The 13,194-nt window shown below is 42.3% G+C and overlaps 1 protein-coding gene across 5 annotated transcripts in view; it reads left to right on the forward strand.

Annotated features, from left to right (window-relative positions):
- Window positions 1-13,194, forward strand: part of ZHX1 (zinc fingers and homeoboxes 1) — a 120,766-nt gene that overhangs the window by 36,243 nt on the left and 71,329 nt on the right. For 4 of the 5 annotated variants that reach the window (XM_033933738.1, XM_033933737.1, XM_033933741.1 and 1 more), the window contains one exon: window positions 1,773-1,919. The gene's annotated coding sequence lies outside the window, so the exon portion shown is untranslated. The remainder of the gene's footprint in view (window positions 1-1,772; window positions 1,920-13,194) is intronic. The other variant, XM_033933742.1, reaches the window with a different exon arrangement.

Consider the following 13,194-nt stretch of genomic DNA (forward strand, 5'->3'; position numbering starts at 1 on the left):
AATCTAAACCGCATCATCTCTACATTCATAAAGCTCGACACGGTTAACAAGAGTTAGGGTAGAAAGGAACTCCAGTGGAGGGAAGAGGCAAAATGAAGAGAAAATTTAGAAGACTAGAATAACCAGAGAGGGAAGAGGAGTTACATTTTTGAGAATAACCAGGTTTTTAGATGTTTACGGAAGAGTTGGAGGGAGCTCAGATTCCTAAGAGGGGAGGTAAGGTTGTTCCAGAGCTGAGTGATTCTGAAAGGGAGGGAAGAACCTAGTTTTCCTACAAGTGAAACGCCTTTTAGAGAGGGAAAGGAAAGTTTCAGTTTTTGGGTGGATCTGTCAGAATTGGGGTTAGAGGAGTTCCAAGAAAGAGGAATGAAGGGAGGGAGAATACCGTGTAGGATCTTGAAAGTGAGGCAGGCACATTTGAAGTAGACTCTGGAGATAATCGGAAGCCAGTGGAGCTTGGATAAAAGCGGCGAGACGTGGTCGAATTTGCTTTTTGCGAAGATAAGCTTAGCAGCGGTATTCTGAATCCGCTGGAGTCTTTGAAGGTTTTTCTTTGTTAGGCTAAGGTAGATAGAGTTGCAGTAGTCCAGTCTGGAAAGGATGGTGGATTGGACAAGGACGGCAAAGTGTTTTTGATGGAAACAGGATCTCACTTTTCTCAGCATGTGAATCTGTTCTGAAGGATCTCATGGGCTCGCAGATGCCTATATGCTCTCTCAGGCCGGTATGATTGGGGTGTGTATGGGTGGTGAGTATGTGGGGATTTGAATGGGGTTTGGCTGATGTGGTTAGTATGGTGTGTATTGCTGGAAGGTATGCGTTGGACTGGTGGTGGGCGTGCATGGGACAAGGAGTCCATTCATCCTAAAAAGTTAAGGCAGCCTTGATTTATTTCCCGAGGGTGCCTTTTAAACGCCTCAGTTATGTACCCATATGGAGGGGGTCACACTAAGTTTGCTAATGGCATTGATATTGTATGTCTGTACTGTACGCTCACAGCATTTATTTGCTGGTGTTTTACTTCTGTCCTTTTATGGTTGAATTTTACTGTCATCCTCCCGGGTCAGCTCGTTTTGTTCTTAATTACTATTGTGTTGTAGCCTCTGTTTTCTTGTTATGGTGCTGGCTGCTTTCTCAATAAAAATTGTTAAAAAAAAAAAATGAAATGAGAAGAGGTGTAGTGAGGGAGCATGGAAAAGGCAAATGGGTGGTATAGCAATGGCACTGTAGGTTCATATTTGAAAAGAAATCTTTTTTTGTTTTCTGCATGTGTGACAGAGGCCAGGTGTCCTAGTGGGATAGAAGTCCAGAAACTTTGGTGTTGAGGCCCCATGTAGCTTTCCTTCAGCTTTTTTTTTTACGCGAAACAACCCAGATGAAAAATTAGTGATTATGGTATGATCACTGACAAATGACACACAACCAAATTTCTAATCTCAGTTTATATAAAAGTCAACCTTTTCTCTTCCTTTTTTGGGGAGAAAAAAGGTTACCGGTTTATATTTGAGTATATGTGGTAAATTATCCCAATAAAAACAGGAAAACCAATTTGAAAATCTTACTGTGCTTCACAAGCATCCTAGTCTCTTTTTTGTTGTTATTGTTGAATAACATCTGCAAGTTGTATCCTGCTGTCTATGGAAACATCTGTTACAGGAGAGCAACATTGCTTTTGTGCTTGGGGTGTTTCATTAAGATATTTCCTTATCATCAATAAGTTTTATTGAATGATGCTTTTTGTAAAATCTTTAATTCTCTTTTTATGTCCCCAGGTGCTAAAGTGCAGTGGTGTCGTCTTCCCATGCCTAATATGTGTTGTCTTTGGAATGTTGAGAAGTCCTAATTATTGGAATTGGAAAGAGTACTGGATCTGGAAAGTGACAAGGGGCCTAATTAATGTGGGGCTTCAGGCTCAGTAGGTACTTAACATGCATTTCATAACTAATCCTTTTTTTCTACATCCTGATTATTATAGCTCAGACTAGTGCTGCCTGATTCAGGAAAAAAAATTTTGATTCTATTCAGCCTATTGAATCGATTTTTCGATTCGATTTTCCTGCCCAATTGGATGTTTTATTTTTTGTGTGTTTTTTTTTCCAAACAACCTGGTGGGTTTATTTTATAGCCTCTTCACCCACTCCACCCCTTTTGCTCTCTCCCACCCACACTGGTGCTGTGGTGTAAACAAAATAAGCAAACGAAAAAGATTTTTCCTCTCTCTGTTAAATCCTAGCTCACGTTCGCAGTCTAATACCAGCTCTGGCAGGATACACATTTCAAATCTGACACATTGTAATCACAAAACAGAAAATAAAATTATTTTTTCTACCTTTTGTTGTCTGGTCATTATACAAATCATTTTGGTCCCAGGCTCTGCGACAAACGTCTTCTGATAACTCGCTTGACAGGGTCTCTTGCCCATTTGTTGTTTTCTTCTTTCTCCATGCTAACCATCCATCTTCCATCTCTGTCCTCCCCTTCTGTTTCCCTTCCCCCGGAGGTCTGGCATATTTTCCTTTTTTTCGTCTCTATTCCCATAGCTGCATCGATGGACCCCACCACCCCCAGATCCATCCTTCTTCTTTTCTCAACTACCCTTTCATCCAGTATCTCTTCCTCCTTCCCCACCAGCTCTCCCTTTCTCTTTCTAATTACCCTCCTATCCAGTATCTCTACCCCCCCACACCATTCCTTGTGTCCAACTTCTCTCCCTTTCTGTTCCTTTCCTCACTAAATCCCATTGTCAACCATCTCTCTCCCTCTCCTGTTTTTAGATCCATTATTTCTTAGTAGATCCATTAATTCTATTCCTCCGCCATCTCCCCTTTCCATGATCTCCCTAAAGTTCATCTCTCCCTCCCCCAAGTCCGTCTCCACCCTCTACCAAGTTCATCTCTCCCATCCATCTTCTCCCCATCTCTCCTCCAGTCCACCAACTCCCCCAAGTCCATCTCCCCTCTGCCCCCATCTACCTTTATTTTGACGTTACAACATGTTGCCAGTGGCGGTAGTGATTTAACGATCCAATCATGCCACCACTCCTTGCGTCTTCTCTCCACTGTGGCCTGCCCTCAGTGAAAACTTCCTGTTTCCGCTTGAGCGGCCGAATGGAGAGAAGATGCCCGGAGTAGTAGCATGGTAGTGAATCGCATTCGCTACCACCACTTTTGCCTGGCTGGGGAAGAGAGGAGAAATACTTCCGGCTGGGTAGGAGAGAGTCTTGCTGCTGCCAATCTGCACACAGAGACCCATTCGGGCTTTTCCTCTGCCACTGGAGTCCTTGCTTCTGATGTAACTTCCAGTTTTGCAAAACTGGAAGTTACATTAGATGGAAGGACTCCGGTGGCAGAGGGAAAGCCCGAATTGGTCTATAGCAAGGAAGCCAACGAATCAGTAAGTTCAATTTTTTGCCAAAACAAATTGATTCGAATCACGAATCGGGCAGCACTAGCTCAGACCACTATTGTACTGTGCATAACCTAAATAATGCAGATGGTAACATACAAATGAGATCCAGAGCAAGGTTCATTGGATAGCAAATCCAGTTCCTCAGTGATTTTACAGTCTATTACCTCAATGTCTAAGGAGTAGAGGAACAGCTTGGTGATTGGAGCAGTAGAATGAGAACTACAGAATCCATGATTCATATCCTATGCCTCCCATTGATGTTCCTTATGACTTTGGTTAAGTTACCTCATCCCTCCATTTCCTCAAGTAAAAGGGTAAAGGGTCATGGATTTGATATGCAATGAGATTGTAAGTCCACTTGCAGGGAATTAACTTATGTGCCTACTTGTTTTCCATTGACAAGCAGGATTGAGGCCCAGATGCACTAAAGTCAGCAATCGTTGCTAAACCTGTTTTGACTGCTTTAGCGATGATCACATTTTCTGACCCAATACACCAAACGGCTCACCGTGTTTTCTCCACCGCTAGTTTGAAGAACAATATCCGTTTTCTTTTTCTCTTGTTTTTATTTATTTTTCTCACATAAAGGTTGATAGTCATTTTTATTGCTTCTTTCAACTTAAACGGTACTTCATCCCCCCCCTGGAAACCGAAATGCGGAGTCCCGCAAGGCTCCCCCCTCTCTCCTATCCTTTTCAACATCTACATGTCCTCTCTGAAACTCCTTCATCTATCCCCCCGGGAAACTCTCTACACCTACGCCGATGACATCCTCATCCTCCTCGAGACCGACTCGAACCTCTCGAACCTCGCTGAGAACATATCCACTTGTATTACGAATCTCCAATCCTGGGCCCAATCTGTCCAAATGAAACTGAACGAGTCCAAAACAAAACTACTTTGGCTTGGCCCAACATTAGATCATTTACCCACCTCCATCCCTTTACCTTCTGGACCCACTCTTCAGCTTGAGTTTTCAAGCAAAGTCCTAGGCATCGTCATAGACTCCTCTCTCTCCTTCAACGATCACCTCAACTTTTTGATAAAAAAATGCTTCTTTTGCCTTCACATGCTGAGAAAGGTGAGATCCTGCTTTCATCATTCTCACTTTACCGTCCTCGTTCAATCTACTATCCTCTCTAGACTGGATTACTGCAATTCCATCTATATAAGCCTTACTAAGAAAAACCTCCATAGACTTCAGCTTATTCAGAACGCCGCGGCTAAGCTTATTTTTGCAAAAAGCAAGTTCAATCATGTCTCCCCACTCTTCTCCAAGCTTCACTGGCTCCCAGTATACTCCAGAGTCCTCTTTAAATGTGCCTGCTTAGCCTTCAAGATCCTACATGGCATCCTTCCCCCCGTTATCCCACTCTTTTGGAATTCCTCAAAACCACACTCCACCAGACCCTCCCAAAAACTGAAACTATAATTCCCCTCTATAAAAGGTATATCCCGTGCAGGAAAACTTGGAACATCTCTCCCCTTTAGAACCACAGAACTCTGGAACAACCTCTCATCCCCACTCAGAAACTCAAGCTCCTTCCAATCCTTCCGCAAACACTTGAAAACGTGGCTCTTTGCAAAAATCTAATCACCTCCCATTCTCCAGTATTCTGTCCCTCTCTTTCCTCTTAGTCCCTCTCCTTTATCCCTTATTGTAGTTCCTTTCCTCTTAACTCTGTAAACCGTGCCAAGCTCTGCGCTTGCGGAGATGGCGCAGTATACAAACCTAAGGTTTAGTTTAGTTTAGTTTCAGCTTGCAGCACTGTTTTTCCACTTCTCTTTATGTCCTTCCATCCTATTGGCTCTTTACTAAAGTTTACATGTTTGAAGTCCAGGACTTGGAGTTTTGTGTAGCCACCTTCCACTTTAGCTGTTATATCAAACCAAACCATTTGATGATCACTGCCGCCCAGGTGGCCACCCACTCAGACATTAGAGACTCTTTCCCCATTCTTGAGCACCAGATCCAATATTGCTTTTTCCCTCTTTGGTTCTGTTACCATTTGTCTGAGCAGAGCCCCTTGAAGGGCATCCACTATCTCTACTTCTTTCTGATTCTGCAGACAAAACTTTCCAGGCTGTATCTGGCAGGTTGAAATCACCTAGCAACAGCACCTCTTTTTTCCCAACATTTGGATATCTGCAACAAGACCTTTATCAATTTGCTGTGATTGAGTTGGAGCTCTGTAGACAATACCCATGAGGATAGAAGTTCCATCTTGTCTTTTCAAAGTGATCTATATCGCTTCTTCCTTTCCCCAGGACTCCTGCATTTCAGTCACTTGGATATTGGTCTTTACATAGAGAGCTGCTACTCTACCTTTTCAACCATTTCTGTCCTTCCTAAAAAGATTATATCCCGGTTTGTTTGTGTCCTATCCATGGGAATCACTTAACCATGTCTCTGTGATAGCAACAATATCCAAGTCGCCTCTAACATCAGGGCTTGCAGATCATGATTTTTGTTGCTTAGATTGCAAGCATTTGTGGTCATTGCTTTCCAGCTACCTTTCAATGGCAATTTCATTTTTTGTATAGTTTTTTGTTTAGTCTAACTTCCTGTTGCCTTGCTAAGAAGTATATTGCTAATATTGTTGTTTACATTGCTATCTTTATTACCGTCACATTGTCTTTTGCTGGGGGTGCCTCAAAAAGCATTTTGTTTTAAAAAATCTGATTTAAATCAAAGAAATCTGATTTAAATTTTAAAATCATTGATTTTTATCTACCCTGAGAAAAATATCAAAATAGTACTACAGTTATAAATAATCATAAACCCTATAAATAATCATAAAACCCAGATAGCGTAGCTTGTTTTAAGAAAGGTTTGGACAATTTCCTGGAGGAAAAGTCCATAGTCTGTTATTGAGAGAGACATGGGGGAAGCCATTGCTTGCCCTTGATCGGTGTCAAGTGTTAATTATTTCATTACTTAGCAATTTTTATCCTCAGAGGGCTAGAATTTGCCCCGTTGGTTTTTGTTAAGCTTATCACAAAACCCGATCTTCATAGGATCAGTTAGTTCATACTTTTGTTATTTTATATTAATTTTTTTAACTAGTTTTTTTAGTTTTTCATCAATAAATATTATTATCTTCAATAAATATTGTTCATATAATTTAAATATTCTTATGTTCTTAATAGTACTTAGCTTATAATCAATTGTTGTAGAGGCGCTCCCTTAAACAATTGATTATAAGCTAAGTACTATTTAAATTATATGAACAATATTTATTGAAGATAATATTTATTGATAAAAACTATTTAAAAAATTAATATAAAATAACAAAAGTATGAACTAACTGATCTATGAAGAACAGGTTTTGTGATTAAGCTTAACAACAACCAACGGGGCAAATTCTAGCCCTCTGAGGATCAAAATTACTAAGTAATGAAATAATTAACACTTGACACTAGATTTGCTGGAATTTCAGTTTTGAGTTATACAGTAAAACCTTGGATTGCAAGTACAGTAACTTGGTTTGCAAGTGTTTTGTAAGACAAGCAAAACATTTTATTAAATTTTAACTTGATATACAAGCAATGTCTTCCAATACTAGTACTTACAGTATACACACATCACAACTGAGCCGATGATTCTTCTCCCTCTGACACTGCAAGAGTGTAGTGACTGTTCTGAATGAGCAAAGTCTTGCAATACGAGTACATACAGTATACATGTGTCGCATCATCACAACTGAGCCGATGGTTCTCTCTATTGATGCTGCAGGAGTGTAGTGACTGTTCTATACGAGTGAGGTCTTGCAATACAAGTACGTATAGTATTTTGTTTTTGGGTTGTGGAACGAATCGTCTGAGTTTCCATTATTTCCTATGGGGAAATTCGCTTTGATATACAAGTGCTTTGGATTACACGTATGCTTCTGGAATGAATTATGCTCACAAACCAAGGTTTTACTGTATATGCATTATTCTGGCTTCTGTATAGCTACTATATATATATGCCCTTGATCGGTAGCATGGAACATTGCTACTCCTTGGGTTTTGGCCAGGTACAAGTGACCTGGATTGGCCACCGTGAGAATGGGCTACTGGGCTTGATGGACCATTGGTCTGACCCAGTAAGGCTATTCTTATGTTCTTATGCAATCATGGAAAGCCTCCTTAAATAAGATGGCTTTTATGTCGTGTTTAAATAATATAGTTGTTCAGAGGGATGGCTTAGGGTAAGCTGTTCCACAGACAGGAATGAAAAATATTCTGTATATACAGGTACTACCATTTTTGTTTCAGTGGAGAAGGGATACACAATGATGTTAATCAACAATTAGAGAGCAGTTAAGTGATCTAATAAACACTGAGCCTCTAAGATATTTTTGACCTTAAAGGACAATCTAGAATTTTAATCTACATCTTGGAAGATGCCAATAACTAATGTGCTCTAGATTATGGGTTTGTGCATGCTTAAATTTATGTTCACCAAAATTCTTGTGGAAAAAGTGAATAAAGAATGGTTATTGACTTTTTCAGATAATATTATGGGTCGTATAATGGGTGATACTTGAAATTAATTAATAACTAATTAATAATTAGTGGCAGATTGAAACAGATTTAATAAATTAGGGTTTTTTTTTATTGAACATACAAACTATTTGTATGTCATTTGTGGTCATTAAAGTGATCAGGACTAGTACTATAGTTGAATTTAAAGGTTTATAAGGAGTCACGAGCGAAGGAGTCACGAGCGGTGTGCCGCAGGGATCAGTGCTGGGGCCGCTGCTCTTCAACATATTTATCAACGACCTGGAAACGGAGGCAAAATGCGAGGTTATAAAATTTGCGGACGATACCAAACTCTGCGGCAGGGTTAGGACCAGGAGAGCCGCCGGAGATCCGAGGAGAGGAGAGCGTGCGAGCTCCGCTCCGCCCCTCTCCCGTGACCAGCGGGGGACAGATCGTTTGAAATTTGGACTGCCCACGGCGCGCAGCCATTTACAGGGCCATCTCAGCCACCAGCAGAGCCGCCGGAGATCCGAGGAGAGGAGAGCGTGCGAGCTCCGCTCCGCCCCTCTCCCGTGACCAGCGGGGGACAGATCGTTTGAAATTTGGACTGCCCACGGCGCGCAGCCATTTACAGGGCCATCTCAGCCACCAGCAGAGCCGCCGGAGATCCGAGGAGAGGAGAGCGTGCGAGCTCCGCTCCGCCCCTCTCCCGTGACCAGCGGGGGACAGATCGTTTGAAATTTGGACTGCCCACGGCGCGCAGCCATTTACAGGGCCATCTCAGCCACCAGCAGAGCCGCCGGAGATCCGAGGAGAGGAGAGCGTGCGAGCTCCGCTCCACCCCTCTCCCGTGACCAGCGGGGGACAGATCGTTTGAAATTTGGACTGCCCACGGCGCGCAGCCATTTACAGGGCCATCTCAGCCACCAGCAGAGCCGCCGGAGATCCGAGGAGAGGAGAGCGTGCGAGCTCCGCTCCGCCCCTCTCCCGTGACCAGCGGGGGACAGATCGTTTGAAATTTGGACTGCCCACGGCGCGCAGCCGTTCGGCGCGCCGACGAAGGCGCACGACAAAGGCGCATGCGCCTTAGTGAGCGCCTTCGTGAAGCGGCAGTAGTGAAGCAAACTAGAAACAAGCAGCTCACCAGCTCCCCAAAATAGGATAAAGCAACAGCTAAGAGATAATCTTATCAGTCAGATCACACACATCGTATATTTAGCAACTAACGCCCTAGCAACCTTACTCACCAACAATGGCAACCCGCCCTCCTAAAACCCTGCTTGTCCTTCTGTTGCTCGCCCTCCTCATATCCAACTGGAAAACAGCAGGCTACCATACTTACTCCATCCCAATCATTACAACAGACCTCAGGCAAACTCCACCAGCCAGGAAACTCCACTCCCTCAGAACTCTGACACCATGTCCTAACTCCAGCCTAGAAAGCATCCCAACATCCTGGGGTAAACGACCCCCGCCAAAACCCAAGACAAACAGCCATAAACACTTGACACCCCCAAGAATCTTCCTCAACTCAATCAGTTCACAATTCTCCTTCACAAATTTCACACCAATAAAATGTGCTTACATGAACATAAGATCAATCAATCCAAAGGTGGAATTAATCAAAGATTGGCTAATCAAAGATCATCTAGGCTGCCTATTCTTAGCTGAAACCTGGATCACTTCAGACTCCGACCCAAGCATAATAGATCTCTGCCCAAAAGGATATAAATTAGAGCTTGTTTGTCAAGAAAACAAACGAGGGGGAGGGTTAGCCATCATAGTAAAAAACAACTTTAACTTAAAAGTCCTAGCCAAGAACTCATCCCCACACCTGGACCTTCTAGCCTGCCAACTCTCCGATAACACTCTCTCCGGAAACCTGACCTGCATTCTATGCTATGTCACACCAGGGAAATGGTCCGCATCAAAACAAGAACTCGAAGAATTCATTCTCCAGAATTCACTAACTTCCACCCACAACTTACTCCTCGGAGACTTAAATCTCCATCTAGAAGACCACTCCTCCAAACAAGTAGAGGGAATACTCTCATATCTCGATACCCTATCCTATCAGATACTTAACCCCGAACCCACACACGAAAAAGGCCACCAACTGGACATTGCAGCATTCACGTCCCATAACCTTGACACTCAAAACATACACACATCCAACGGTGTATGGCACCCCTCCCTCTGGTCAGACCACTACAAATACACTTTCACTATAAATTGGGCTCAAAACAACCACAAACCCGCACCCCAAAAAATCCACATCAACACACGACAGAAAATCAATCCTACTACATTTTGGGAGAAGGTAGATCCAGCATTCGACCACATCAACCCCAAAGAATTTGTAACTCACTGGCGTACCCTTAGCGAAGCTACTTTGAACGAGCTAGCACCAATAAAAACAAAAAACAAAATCTGTAGACCTTCAGACAAATGGTTCGACGCCGAACTACTCCATTTAAAAAGACAATGCAGACACCTCGAAAGAATATGGAAAAAACAGAAACAAGACCAAACAAAAGTAGCATGGAGAAACCAAATCAAACAATATAACATCAAACTAAAGGAAAAAAGGAAAGCATACTACTCCAAACTAATAGGCACTGAAAACCCAGACTCAAAAATACTCTTCAATATTGTAAGAAAACTCACGGACACCAAACCTTTCCTAGCTACTCAAGGAAACCAATCTCCTTCAGCCCACCAATTAGCAGACTACTTCAAGCACAAAATCACCAATATCAGATCCACATTCAACAATTCATTAACCCTCCTCGATGAGATTATAACAACACCAACAATAGATGAAACCTTAGTAGCTGACAGAACGTGGACTAACTTCCCCAAAGTACAATGGAACGACATGACTCGACTATACAACAAATATAGTAAAACTTCTTGTGACCTAAACAGCTGCCCATCGTACCTGCTAACAACCGCATCCATCAAGTTCAAAGCTAACCTCATGAACTGGCTACAATCCACGCTCACAGATGGTCACTTCCCACCAGAACTAGGCGAGATTATTATCACCCCCATACCGAAAGATCCCAAAGCTCCAAACAATAATCCAGCCAACCACAGACCCATCGCTTCAATCCCATTATATATCAAACTACAAGAAGGTCTTGTAGCACAATACCTCACCAACTACCTAGAAGACCACAACATACTACACCCATCACAATCAGGATTCAGAAAAAACCACAGCACAGAGACACTACTTGTATCTCTAATGGATATAGCCCGCCAACACATCAGCAAAGGGAACAGGATACTACTTATCCAACTAGATCTCTCAGCAGCTTTCGACCTAGTGGATCACAACATACTACTCCAGATACTAGACGCCATAGGGATCTCAGGTTTGGTACTCAACTGGTTCCAAGGCTTCCTTAAAACTAGAACTTATAAAGTAAAGACAAAAGACCACATATCTGACCCTTGGTCAAACCCCTGTGGAGTACCGCAAGGATCTCCATTATCACCCATACTTTTCAACCTCTACGTATCCTCAATGGGCACCACTCTAGACTCCCTAAATATAGTCTCATTCAGCTACGCAGACGACATAACAATCCTTCTCCCCTTCAATACCCAAGACCCCAATTCATCAGGATGACTGAAAAAAACTCTGGAAACGGTAGAAACATGGATGACCAACCACAAACTGAAACTGAACACGGATAAAACCAAATTCCTGCTGCTAGAAAAAGACAAAGAACCTACCTTAACTGATCTGATGACAAATGCAATCACATACCCAATACAGCCAGCACTCAAAATCCTGGGAGTAACGATAGACAGGAGATGCACAATGCAGACTCATACTAACAAAACCATCCAAAAAGCCTTCTACACCATGCGCAACCTGCGAAAAATAAGAAAATTCTTTGACAAAATACAATACAGGATCTTAGTCCAATCACTTGTACTAGGACTTGTAGACTACTGCAACAGCCTTTATCTACCCTGCCCCGCTTACATGACCAAACAATTACAGACAGTACAGAACACAGCACTCAGACTTATCTACTCGCTAGGAAAATACGATCACATCACTAATGCCTATCTCGACTCACACTGGCTACCGATACAAGCAAGAACGCAATTCAAACTATACTGTCTATTATTCAAAGCACTAAACGGAACAGCACCTCTCTACCTAAACAGCTGCCTAATCCGAAACCTCTCAACTAGAGTAAGGAGAACCCAGACCCCATTCACCTACCCCTCACTCAAAGGCACAAAACGCAAAAAGCTATATGACAACCTACTTGCTACACAGGCCGCGAAAATTGACCCCATCATATCCAAGCTGCTGACCACAACTACGGACTACAAAGCGTTTCGAAAAGATATAAAAACTATACTATTCAAAAAACACATCCCAATATTATAATCTACCCTCATCTTCTCACCCTTCATAACCTCCTGCAACTCACAACCAACTGCAATTTCGTCCCCATAGGCAACATCTAATCTAGTTGCAACGGGCGATAAGCCAATTCATATCCAGAAACACTGTTTCCCCAAGTACCGAAAAATCAGACATAACAACCTAGGAACAGACGATTTTTTGGTAACATAAGATTATGCTTTGTAATATTATGTAATGTAACATAAGGTTATGCTTTGTAATATAACATAAGGTTATGCTTTGTAATATTATGTAATGTAAGTTATGCAATGTACTGGAATAATAAGGTAAAATAACACAAAGTAACCCTACGTAAAGTCTTGTAAAGTTATGTAAGATAAATTATGTAAGATAAATTATGTAAACTTAATGCAAGCAATGCAAGCACGGTAAGGATAATGTAAAGTAACGCAAAGTAACTCCACGTAAAGTTATGTAAAGTTATGTACGAAAAGTTATGTAAAGTTAGGTATGCAAAGTTTGTAAAGTTATACAAATAAGTGTATTGTCATCGCCTGGAAATGACCAGCCATCTTCTAATGTAATCCGCTTAGAACCGCAAGGCACAAGCGGAATAGAAATCACTAATGTAATGTAATGTAATGGAGGAGTGTGAGGACCTGCAAAGGGACCTGGACAAGCTGGAAGACTGGGCAAACAAATGGCAAATGTGCTTTAACGTTGAGAAATGCAAGGTCATGCATATAGGAAATAAGAACCCATTGTTCAACTACAAAATGGGGGGGGGGGGCAGTGCTGGGAGACAGCGGACTTGAGAGAGACTTGGGTGTGCTAGTGGATACATCAATGAAGCCATCCGCACAGTGCGCAGCAGCGTCGAAAAAAGCCAACAGGATGCTGGGCATCATAAAGAAGGGTAT

Source organism: Geotrypetes seraphini, chromosome 2 (assembly GCF_902459505.1).
Source record: "Geotrypetes seraphini chromosome 2, aGeoSer1.1, whole genome shotgun sequence".
In the NCBI taxonomy this organism is placed as follows: domain Eukaryota; kingdom Metazoa; phylum Chordata; class Amphibia; order Gymnophiona; family Dermophiidae; genus Geotrypetes; species Geotrypetes seraphini.